Below are 13,407 nucleotides of genomic sequence, written 5' to 3'. Positions count from 1 at the left end.
AGCAAGACTTTTCTTCTTACGTCTAGGCTTATTTACACACTTTCACATTAAGCAAGGATAACACACAGAAAAATCACATTTTACAATATTGTAAAATAAACACAGTACTTGTTTTATACACAATACTAAATCACAGCAGCTTAAATGCGTTCACTTCAAATTCACTCAATACAACAATGGTTTTATATGTAAACAAGTTTCACATGTTTAGCAAACGGGAAGCCTGTTTCTTCTTAAAATTCAAGCAATATTTTGGTCATCCCTTGCCATAAGGGTTAGTTATATCAAAAATCGTTTCAGACAAAATTTTTAGGTAATATTTACAGGACTAACGACCACTTTAAACGAATTCAATCCTGTGCCTACTAAGAGAGCAATGATTTTTTTTTTTGAAACCCCATTTTTCCACCCCTTGGCTCTTATCCAAAGAATAGTACAAACTTTAAATGAATTCAATTTTTTAGTTAATAAGAAAGTTATAGCAATATTTTGTTTTTTTGAAAAAGCTCCCCCATTTCCAATTTTGCCCATTAACGAACTCAACTGAGATTTTTGGTCATTAAATTTTATGTACCAATTTGAAAGTGATTGGCACAAAATTATGCCAGTTATAATGTCCACAATAATGTGAAATTTATTTATATATATAAATGTATATATAAACATTTGGGCTGATGGTGGTTTTGGGGTCTGGGGGATGTGAAACACAAGATATGTCAAAATTTTCCAAAAGTCGAATCATGCATGGTAATAGCTTTCTTATGAAACCTACCTATAATGTCATATAGTTATCTTAATGAGCAGATTTAAACAAACACAACTGAATTTAATTATTGATTAATCTTCTACTACTATCAGTAAACACTTAATTTTAAATATTTTTCAGCTTCTGTAGAAATAATAAAATAATTTAAAAAAGTAAATATTCTAATCTACTTAATAACTACGAAATTCAATAGTTAAAAAAATATGACTATTACAGTAGTGATATTTATTTAGTTAGTGTTTATAAAAATTTACCCTGATGAATAAGTAATATGGCATGAAAATTTGTTTATAGACTACTAGTCTACTAACTAATCTATTAACAACACCTTACAATAACAGGATATTTTAGGAAAAATTTAATACATAATTATTCAAAATCCTTTAAGTAAAATATTTTGTGTGAAAAATTCATATAACATGACAAAAGATAAATTGAAGACACATTAATTATATAAAGAAATAAAACTCATGACTTGCTCTCTAAATTACTGGAAATTTCATTCATACACTGTATTACAAACACTTTCAATTTTCACATTATGTGAAAATTAATTTATAACTTAAAATTAGAACTAAATTATTAGATGCGTATACATGACATAAAAGAAGTTTATATTAAAAGTATACACACACATACATTATTCTGTTTTTCCCCTTTTAATTATTTAATATGTTTTAGATAATTTATTTTTATGACCGATCGATTGTTATACTCGACATGTTATTTAATTATTCTATTTATTTATTTTTTATTTGTGATACTCCTTCACACACCAAATTATTGTCTTTGTTTGCCATCTGAAAAATTTATGCAAACATAAAATAGTTGTAATTAAATCTTTGCTGCCTGGGAGAAGTAGAACTGAATAAGCTTTACATATTAATATGTAAAAATTTATGAGACTAAAGAAAAATCCCTCAGGATTTTAGAAATAGTGCAACTGTTATCATACTAAAGAAAGCACGGGCAAATTAACGTGAAAAATAAAGCACCATCAGTTAACATCTTATGCACTAAAAATATTTACTATTTTTTTTTTTTTTTGTCAACTGACTGGTTTGCTGTAGCTCTCCAAGATTCCCTATCTAGTGCCAGTCATTTCATTTCGGTGTACTTGCTAAATCCTACATCCCTAACTATTTGTTTTACATATTCCAAACGCTGATTGCCTGTACAATTTTTCCCATCTCCTGTCCCTCCAAAAACAAAGAAACTATTCAAAGATGCCTTAATATATGGCCTACAAGTCAGGCTCTTCTTTTATCTACATTTTTCCAAATGCTTCTTTCTTCATCAATTTACTGCACACCTCTTCATTTGTCACTTCATCTACCCATCTGATTTATATAATTCTCCTATAGCACCACATTTCCAAAGCTTCTAATTTTTTTTTCTCAGGCACTCCGATCGTCCAAGTTTCTCTTCCATATAAAGCTACGCTCCAAACATATACTTTCAAAAATGTTTTCCTGACGTTTAAATTAATTTATGATGGAAGCAAATTATTTTTCTGACTGAAAGCTCATTTTGCCTGTCCTATTCAGCATTTTATATCGCTTTTATTCCATCCATCTTTAGTAATATTACTTCCCATATAACAAAATTCTTCTATCTTTATTCTTCCTATTTTTATATTCAGTGGTCCATCTACATTATCTCTACCACATTTCATTACTTTCATTTTGTTCTTGTTTATTTTCATGCAGTAGTTCTTGCGTAGGGCTTCATCCATGCCATTCATTGTTTCTTTAAAATCATTTTTTACTCTCAGCTGGAATTACTATATCAACAGCAAATCATAGCATCTTTATATTTTCATCTTGCACTGATACTCCGGATCTAAATTGTTCTTTAACATCATTAACTGCTAGTTCTATGTAAAGATCAAAAAGTAACAGGATAGGGAAAAGGGATTCTGACAAGAATCCCTTTTTATTACGGTTTCTTTCTTACGTTCTTTGATTATTACTGTTGCAGTTTGGTTCCTGTAAATGTTAGCAATTATTCTTCTATCTCTACACTTGAACTCTAAATTTTTTAAAATGCTGAGCATTTTATTCCAATCTATGTTATCAAATGCCTTTTCAAAGTGTATAAATGCCATGTCTATTGGTTTGCTTTTCTTTAATCTTCCTACTACTATTAATTTGAGCGTTAAAATTGCTTCCCTTGTCCCTGCACTCTTCCTAAAACCAAATTGGTCTTCCCCTAACACTTCTTTCACTCTCCTCCCAACTCCAAAAATCTTTTTTAAGATATGCTGTTTTTTTGTTAGGATACGCTGTTTTTTTGTTATAATCTTTTTTTTCTACACAGAATTCTAGGTAAGATTTTTTATGCACGAGTAGTTAAGCTAATTTTTCTGTAATCTTCACATTTATCTGCTCCTGCTTTCTTTGGTATCATGACAATAACACTCTTTTTGAAGTTGGACAAAACTTCCCCCTTTTTCGTAAATATTACACACCAGTTTGTATAATCTATCTATTGCTTCCTCACCTGCTCATCTCCTCCTCACCTAACTCTTAAATATATTCCACCCACCTATCAACTTTTTCTTTTGTACTATAAATTGATGTACCATCTTTATTTAACACATTATTAGATTTTAATTTATGTACCAAAAATTCTCCTTAACTTTCTTGTATGCACCATCTATTTTACCAATTAACATTTCTCTTTCCACTTTTGAACACTTTTCTTTAATCCTCTCTTCTTTCACTAATTTGTATTCCTGTTTATACTATTTCTTAATTATGGACAGTTGCTTTTACCTTCTTCATCACTAGCATTCTTATATTTTCTATGGTCATCCATCAGCTGCAATATATCCTCCAATATCCCAAAGTTTTCTACCAGTTCTTTTTATTCCCCCTAAGTTCACTTTTGCTGATTTAAGAATTTCCTTTTTAACATTCTTCCCTTCTTCTTCTTCTATATTTTCTACCGATTTGTTTTTACTCAGACCTCTGGCAATGTCCTCCTCAAAAATCTTCTTTACCTCCTCTTCCTCAAGCTTACTACATTTCATTATTATTAAATTATGGTTGCTATCAATGTCTGCTCCAAGATATGCTTTGCAGTCGGCGAATTGAATCTAATCTTTGTTTAACCATGATATAATTTATCTGATACCTTTATTATCATTTTTAAATTGAGTGTTGGGAATTACTAAATTATACTTCATGCAAAACTCAATAACTCGGTCTCCTCTTTCATTCCTTTTGCCCAGCCCGACTTCACCCACAATATTTCCTTCCTTGCCTTTTTTGATGCTTGCATTCCAATTTCTTAACTATTATTAAAATTTCATTCCCTTTTATGTGTTTAATTGCTTCATCAATTCTTCATATACATACTCTACCTCATCATCATCATGAGCACTTATAGGCATATATATATAGATGTTAACAATCACTGTTGACTTAGGTTTTGATTTTATCCTTATTACAATGATTCTATCGCTAAGCTTTTTGAAATACTCTACTCCCTTCCCTATCTTCTTGTTCATTACAAAACCTACTTCTGCCTGCCCTTTATTTGATGCTGAATTAATTATTTTAAAATCATCTGACCAAAAGTTGTTTTCCTCTTCCCACTGAACCTCATTAATTCCTACTACACCTACATTTAACCTATCCATTTCCCTCTTTAAATGTTCTAACCTACCAACCTTTTTTAGATTTCTAACATTCCACACTCTGACTCATAGAATGTTATTTTTTAATTTTCTGGTGACCCATTTCTTAAAAGTCTCCATCCAGAGATCCGAACGGGGGACTACGTTACCTCCAGAATATTTTACCAAGGAAGGCACCTCTATCTTATTACATGAAAATGCATAGAACTACATTTTCTTGTGAAAAAAAAAAACAGCCATAGTTTTCCATTCCTAAGAGCTGCTGCTCTCTTTCAGGAATCATTCCTTAGTCTGGCTCTCAACAGATATATCACACGAATATGGTTGCACCTTTAGCCTCCTCACCAACGGCAAGGTCTCATGATTCGTAGAGGGAAATACTATAGTAAATATTTACTGTGGTACTTTAAAAGCTATTAGAAGACCAATTTGGATACAGAAAGAGAATGTACACTAGAAACCATTCTGATCCTGATTAGTTTTAGTAGACAGGTCTAAAAAGAATAAAATCACTTACAATCATGAGAGAATTAAATTTCTAAATCACCTGTTTTATTACTTTACATACAGTATGTCAATTTAGTTAAAGCGGTAAAAATGAAAAGTAACTGTATAGGATAACCAAAACTAGAATATTGAAAACAGATAATTGAGAATATAGGATGTAGTAAGTATGTTAAACGTAAAAAAGCAGCAGAACAAGAACAGAATATGAAAAATACCATTAAAACAGTCAATGATTAAGAATAAAAAGATAGAAAAAGCATGGGAGATGTAAACAAATAAACTGCAAGAACTAAACAAATATTATATTGGAGCAAGCATCTTCAAACAGAGATACTACAATATATCTAGCAAAACTTAGAAGAGGTTTTGTATATTTTTTGCAAAATGTTTGTAGGATCAGGGCACACAGAAATAAGACAATCACACTTGCAAATTTCACATATGGTACAAAAATGTCACAAACAAAAATCACAAACATTATGAACATATGAACTTACTAAATTTGATAAAAACTAAACACCAAATAAACAATCACTACCTAAGTAATAAAGTGGTTTCCAGACCACCTCACAATAGGTACCACATAATATCTTCAATGAAGGGGACTCAGTAAAAGCTTTGAAAACATCATCTGAAAAAGTTCATATATTTATTGTATAAGATGGAAATATTACAGTAATTCTCACAAAAGAAAACACTTCTTTTTTAATAAGTATACCTTACTCTATGGAAAATTATTTTAATATTAAAATATAAATATATGAAACAGCTTCTGAATATCTGGTACAATAAGACGTGAATCTTGAAGCCTCATTCATGAAAGCATGAATCTTCTTTCTTTTCTGTTTCTAGCCTCCGAAACCACTATAAAGTGTTATTTCAGAGAATGAATGCGGATGATATGTATGAATGTAAATGAAGTGTATGTAGTCTTGTACAGTCTCAGGTTGACCATTCCTGAGATATGTGGTTAATTGAAACCCAACCACCAAAGAACACTGGTATCCACGATCTAATATTCAAATATTAGTCTCCATACAAAAGACTTTACTAGGATTTTAACGTTATAATGCTCGACTTCAAAATAACCTGATTTGCGATGTAGAGTTCACCACTAGACCAACCTGGCAGATATGAAACTTGAAGCTTCTTAGCACTGTGTCAACTGAACCTGCTCCAGCTGACATTCTACTACCCAATTAGTGTAACATATGATTCACTACAGAACCGTCTATATATTATTAGTCTATATATACTAAGCAAAATTGGCACTATTAATATTTATTAAAAACATAATTATTATTTCATTCATGTTAGTTTTAATATCAATCATGATAAGAGTTAATATTAAATAACATTATTATTTAATTAATATTAAATAATATAATTCATTTTTAATTGATAGTGCACAGTGTTGCGACGTTGAAGAGACATCGTTTTCAACAGCATTGCAGTAGATTTTAGAGCGAGGGTGGACTGTATATGTTCATAGGTGATGAATGAAGACAACACCTTGTCGATTACTAAAGGATTGTTTAATTGTACACCGTCTTAGCGGTTTAAAAGAATTTTGTAGCATAACACTTGTAACTAATAATTTAACTTTAAGGATAGGAAACATAACTAAATGAAACTTAAAATAATGTTCATCCGATTAAGAATGGAGAGAGTCCATCCGGGCACGACCACCTTGGGTCAGGTATGAGTGTAGACTGGCATGAGACACTATGTACTGTGCTCAAGGGAGCAGCTAATAACGTAGAGTGGCGTGATGGTCTTAGGGTGACCACGGCAAAAGTTTGCCGCTAGGTTTCAGCACCCAACGGCAAGAGTGGGTGTAAACGTAACACACAGTTATATACATTAAGAAAAAAATCTTCTAGGTTTTTCAATTACTATTATGCTGATCCTGTAATGAATTAAATGAAGAATATTTAAGTCATATAAATTTTTTTATAGATCTTTCGAAAAATAAAACACTAAGTTACTTCATGTTTTACACATATTTTAATAGCATAAAAACTTTACAAAAATAAACACAACACTTTAGAAACTAAAGCGGTTGAACATCATCATCCAAATCTCTAAATTTTGATTTTCCCATGTTATCACTATCATCTTCCAAAGAAATTTGAAAAGATTCTGTAGTGTTGTCAATTATGTGCTCTTGTGTAAAGTATTCATTTTCATTTTTTTGTACTTTCTGCAATAATATTTCCAATGCGATGCATCAATTTTAGAAAATTTATCTTTGGAATCTGTTGAACATGTTCAAGTAAAAAGTAACATTGTGGCTTCCAATGTTTCATTTTACTTCAGACCAAACCATTTCAATAGGGTTTAAGTCTGGGTGGTATGGAGGTAGTCATAACACTTCATGTCAGTATTTCTTGGCAAGTTCATCAAACATAAACACATTGTATTTTTCTTTGTACCTTTTAATTATCTTGTATAGTTGAGGTTGCAAAGCATAGTAGATGAGAATGGAATGATGTAATTATGTAACCAGTCCGTTATGATACAGTCAGTTATGATACAATACCAGTCCTGCATTTCTTTACAAGAAATGCAGGACTGGTATTGTATTGGGCGATTTTTCCTGCAGTGTTCCATGATAACAGGTGTTGTTTAAAATTATTACAGAATTTTTGAGATGATTTTTCATTCATTTTTCTTTAGACCATTTTAAGTAATTATTTGCATTCATAGAGTCATGGTAGTCACCAGTTGTTGCAACTGCTTTCCAGGTTAAAAACGTAACCCACCAGTATGGTCTAGTGGTGAACACGTCTTCCTGAATCAGCTGATTTGGAAGTCGAGAGTTCCAGCGTTCAGGTCCTAGTAAAGTCAGTTATTTTTACACAGATTTGAATACTAGATCGGTGGATACCGGTGTGTTCCTTGGTGGTTGGGTTTCAATTAACCACACATCTTAGGAATGGTTGAACTGAGGCTGTACAAGACTACACTCATATATATAATCCTCATTCATCCTCTGAAGTATTATTTGTAAGGTAATTACCGGAGACTAAACAGGAAAAAGAAAAGGTTAAAATGTGTTCGGAATAAATCCCATTTCACCTGCAGCATGAATAATAATCGATCTACTGCCTTTAGAAGTCCTCCTCCTAAGCATTTCTACATTATTTTGTTGAGGTATAACTTGACAAAATATACATAAAAATATACAAAATATACCTTTCATCAAGGTATAAAATCTGCCTGTTCTCAGTTCTGAATTTTTTAATCAAGTTTACATACTGTATTTGTTTAATCCTAATATCATGATGTTCAATAAAGTTTCCTATTGTTTTCAGTTTTTTTACATACTGTATTTGTTTAATCCTAATATCATGATGTTCAATAAAGTTTCCTATTGTTTTCAGTTTTTTCTCACTTGAAACCCAATTTTTATAGTACTGTTCTTAGGCTTCTTTTACTTCCTGAGAATCCTACTGAATCTTTCAATTTTGAAATGGTGCCAACGGTTTTTCTTTGAGATGAAATTCATTTACGGTCCTTCTCACTGCGCAGATGTCAAAATCATCTAGGCCTGTTACCAGTTAGTAATGGAATTTATATTTTTTTTATGTACTGAAAGAAGTAGATGGGTTTTCTTGTAATTTTTTTAATAACTCATTTTTCAGTTTCCTTATTCTTTGAACCTGTGATCGTGATATTTTATACACAACTGTTGTTCTTTCTTTATACTTTTCAATCGGAATAATATGCTTGTCATTATTTCCTGACTTTCCAGATTACTTGCTCTTTGTCTTTCATGAATTCATACACATTATTAACTCCCGAGCTTGCCAATTTAATTTTTTTTAAAGTTACAGTGGATTTAAGTTCATTCATACTGTTTTGCAACTATAGATCAAATAAAGATTTAGCCTACATCATATACATACTATTATAATCAAGAAAAGCAAAAACATGGCACTGGAGAAATGCATTCAACAGATAACAAAAATGATTGAATGTTATTATTATGCAAAACCTTCACTTTAATGCATTCTATAAATAGAATAAATATAATACTTATTTTTGTTTTGTATATGATGCTTGCTATATGTTTTTACTAACAGTAAATTAGCTGACTAACAGTTATCTAATTGGAATACTTCATTAATTACAATAACTAATACTTACAAAATTATTTCATTTAAAAGAAAGTGCTGATTTTACATTTATTAATTTTGTCAACTGCATCATTTGTAATTTTAAATTGTTGGGTACTAAATTATCATAATTTAAATTTTATAAATAGCTACATTTTCAAACAATAATTACAAGTGAAATAATTCAGGATAATTTTATTTTAATTATATTAGTATTATAAAATAAATTATTGACTTATACTTAATATCGATTTGGGATAAAAATTTCTTTGTTAAATAAGATTTACTTTTAGTGTAAATTGTAAAATGATTGAGATTGAATCATCAAAATCAAACAGATTTGACTTTCTGTTTTGTAAACACTGACATGAGAAAGTGTAGAATCATTGATATACAGCATATCAGCTGCGTGACTAAAAGCTTCAGATTTCATGCCCTCTACTATACAGCACAATCTCAATTTGAAAACCACCAAGACAGGTTGCAGTTGGATCAGAGAAATAAGATCTGAAGGAAACTGGCCTTACACCAGAAGACACCACAGAGAAGAGAAAGTTAAACAAGAAAATAAAGAACAAAAACACTCTTTTCTCACACACACACACACAAACTGAAAATCACAACAAAAACATTTTTAACACCAGAAAGATGCCCTTTCTGGTGTTCTGATCTCCATGCCGGAGATCAGAACATATAAAAAAGTACTGGGAGGACAGAAAGACCCAAATAGTCCCTTCAAAGAGACTTGGATAATGGACTGACTACAATGATCCTATGCAGTCATAAAAGATGCAAAAAAGGTATTTATGTATCGGTCAATCAATTTGAAGTGTCCAAAAAAAAAACATAAGCTCATTGCTTGACCAATTCCAAAAAAATTGAAACTTACCCACTTGCTTCCTACATTTTTCAGGACCTTAAAACTATTTTTTTTAAGCAGTTTAACTGTGGCGGCCATTTCTATTACAGTGCGCACATCTATTTTTGTGACCGTAAAGGTTTACAGAAAAAATCATAACAAAAAAAATTATAGGTCATAGAAGGGTAAAACTAAAAGTAATTTAATCATATTTTCTCAAGGTAAAAGATTGGTCCAGTGGTTTATTTATCTATCTCTCTTCTTTCTATGAGAAAATTACTAATAAAATTGAACATGAAAAACAGTATTTCACTTTTGGTAATTTTTTTCAAGAGGCAGGGACTGGCATACACAGTTTGAATTTTTTTTATATGTAGGTATATGTTGGTAGTTTTACCATACATAATATTAATGTTGATATACTTACCCCTAAATTTTTATGAATTTTTGAAACTAATTTTTTTTTACAAATCCAAATTTTGGCTTCAAATAATTCTGATGTGGCTGGTGATAAAAATCTCAAATTTGCAAAACTTGTAAAGTTTTTATATATGTTTAAGGCAAATAAGGAAGTTTCTTATGCACTGCACTAATAAAAAAGTTATAACCTCTCAAAAATCAAGAAAAAACTGTTAAAGGCGAATACCATTTTGACTCACTATATAAGTACTCCAAGGGGGTTTCTTGTCTTGAAATTCTTATCACTTTAGTATAAAAGTAAATTTATTGGTAAAGACAAAATGTGGTGAAAAAATTAAAACGGTAATTTCAAACAGTGCAGTCAAATATATTTTAACTTTGTTATATTTTCTTCATATGCTGTTTTTGCTAAATGGAATGTTTGTAAGTTTCACTTTTACGGCCTACATACATACAAAATTTTGTGGTAAATAACTATGAATGATTTCAAGAAGTAATTATAGATAACAATTTCCAAAATTTATCTTGCATACGATCATTTACATTTATGTTGCAACCTCTTCAAGATAGGTTTTTATTACAGCTAGATTCCTAGTAATTTACACAAATTATTGTAAATTACATTCTTACACAGAATTACTAATATGCATAACACAAACATAAAAATACAGAAGCACATTATTGATATAAACAATGATTATCATCTCAAACACTTAAGTATCTGTAATACCTTGGTATTACCCAAGGTATTAAAGATATCTTTAATACTTTGTTGTTGAATGAAAAGGAAAATAAAGATTAAAATTTCACATTAATAGGAAGCTGTTACAAAAATTTATTCTTGTTTAAGAACAAAGTTAATTTTCTAATGATGTTGAAATTATGCTTTATATAACATAATTAAAAGTGCACCTTAATCCCCCTTTTAATTTAATAACTTTAGTCAAAATTTTCGTATGTAATGAATGTTTTCAAGGAACAAATTTTAAATTAAAAAAATTACAAATAACATCTTATAAAAACAATTACATTACTTCGGGGTAACTTTTATGGCTTCAATTATATAACTGCCATTTCATTATCATAAATAAACAAATTGACTAGAATTAAAAAAGCTAAATTAAAATAATGCATTAGAAATCAATCGTCGATTAACTCACGTCATAGAAAAAAATTAGTAGAATACAAAATTAGTTCATCACAATGAAGAAACACAAAGCCATTTGTTATCTTATGCAATGAATCATGTTTATCAACTTCCTAAATAGTTTATTAATAATTATATTCTTATGTTATTACTCACTAAACATGTCTACTATGAACAAAAAATTCAAATAGTTTTTTCACTTGAACTGATATTCGTTAACGATAAAAATAAAATGCAAAACAAATATTGTTTACGTTATTTTACCGATATTAAGTGTACAATGAATTAAAAATGAGAATCTAAAAAAATTTCAACAGAACACAGAAATGTCTTTATAACCTCATTGTAACAAACTGCGTTTTTTAAGGCTAACACTGACGTTTGCTCGCTTTGTTCGCTAGTTCTCTAACATTCTAAATAAAACTAGTTAACTTTGCAACCAATAGATCGCGTGAACTTATCAATTTTTCAACTCTTTTTAAATATATTTGTCGGAGGTCCCGTTCAAATCCTTGTCAGGGATGACATTTTTCACACACAACAAAATTATAGTCCTTGATGAAAAATCATCATTCTTTATTTACAAAAATCATTGTGGTCCTGTATTTGAAATCATCATAATTCAAAATCCTCATCAATCTGATCTATCATCTCCACAACAAGCATTACAGTTTAAAAAGTTTTTAATTATGGTAAGAGTTTAATTTTTTATATTACTTAAATTAAATTCTACCACCATTTGGTCGTTTTCTTGATCTTTTACCATATTTATTACATATTATCAAATTTATTCATATTAATATATGAAAATGTTTATAAATTTTATAAACATATAATATGTTTATAAAATACCATACAATTCTAATTATGGCTAGATTTTACAAATTGGGTATATCAAAGGAAATCTAAGAGCTGAAAGTTTCAAAGCAGTGAATTCCATAGCTTATCATGACCATCTTTTTTTTTGTTTAACCTTTGGGACCATTGTTAGGTATTGCTTCTGAGGATGAGATGAATGATTTGTAGGACGTGCGAAAATGCCATGCTTGATCAGGATTCGAACTTGGGCAGATGAAAGGCCAAGACACTACCACTTGTGCCACTGAGGCTGGCACTATGACAATTAATATTTTTAATTATTTACTGATTACTTTACAAAAATATTGCATTTTTTATCTCTTTCTTAACATAATTTAACGAAAATTGCACATACCGTTTCGTTATAGTAAGCAAAAGTAACTAAATTTATAAATCAGTAAAAAAAAAACTAAACAATAATCCAGTAACAAATGAAAATTAGTTTCATCTTTTCAGTATTCTTCAGTATTTTAAACATTTTCTTTTTCTAAAAATTCAAGGCCATGTTTCAGATGGATGCACCAAAGGAAGTTGGGTCCAGTTGCTGGCTCACATTACAAATTACTTTTTTGAAAACAGTTTTAAATTTTCTTTTTGTTTTACTTTCATTAACTTTTTAATTTATTTTAACTATTTCAAACTGTATAATTAATTTACTTAGTTTATTACATTTACAGTATTACACATAAATAGATATATATTTTGGTATGCATAAAATCACTAAAAAGGCATGAATTCTTTCTCCCAGTACTTTAGATTATCACCAGTCTTTCTTTGAATACATCAAACAGGTGTTATGTGGTACAGTGTTCTGCATCATTTCATGCTCATTTAAACAGAACAAGGGATAAAATCTCCAATAACTTGACAAAATTGAGAGCAGATATACTTTGTCAGAAATTGATGCATTCAAGTCTTGTAAATTTATGATTTTTAATAATTTGTATGGAACACAAATTATAATCTTAATTTGATAATGTCAGCTGAACTATGTATGAGTATATGATTTTATCTATGCTAGAGTGTGGAAATAAAAATGTATTTACAAAAAAGTTCATATAGAATTGTGGCAGGACCTCACTTTAG

The 13,407-nt window shown here is 29.8% G+C and overlaps 1 protein-coding gene across 7 annotated transcripts in view; it reads right to left on the bottom strand.

Annotated features, from left to right (window-relative positions):
* Window positions 1–11,868, bottom strand: part of Syx13 (syntaxin 13) — a 67,346-nt gene extending 55,478 nt beyond the window's left edge. For 3 of the 7 annotated variants that reach the window (XM_075357183.1, XM_075357182.1, XM_075357184.1), the window contains exon 1: window positions 11,477–11,867. The gene's annotated coding sequence lies outside the window, so the exon portion shown is untranslated. Of the gene's footprint in view, window positions 1–5,409; window positions 5,548–11,476 lie in introns of those variants that run through there. The other 4 variants (XM_075357188.1, XM_075357185.1, XM_075357189.1 and 1 more) reach the window with 4 other exon arrangements.
* Between the last annotated feature and the right edge of the window lie 1,539 nt (window positions 11,869–13,407).

This window comes from Lycorma delicatula, chromosome 2, assembly GCF_047948215.1.
Source record: "Lycorma delicatula isolate Av1 chromosome 2, ASM4794821v1, whole genome shotgun sequence".
NCBI classification, from domain to species: domain Eukaryota; kingdom Metazoa; phylum Arthropoda; class Insecta; order Hemiptera; family Fulgoridae; genus Lycorma; species Lycorma delicatula.
Note: the sequence above shows the minus strand (reverse complement) of the source record. Positions and strands in the feature narration are given on the sequence as shown.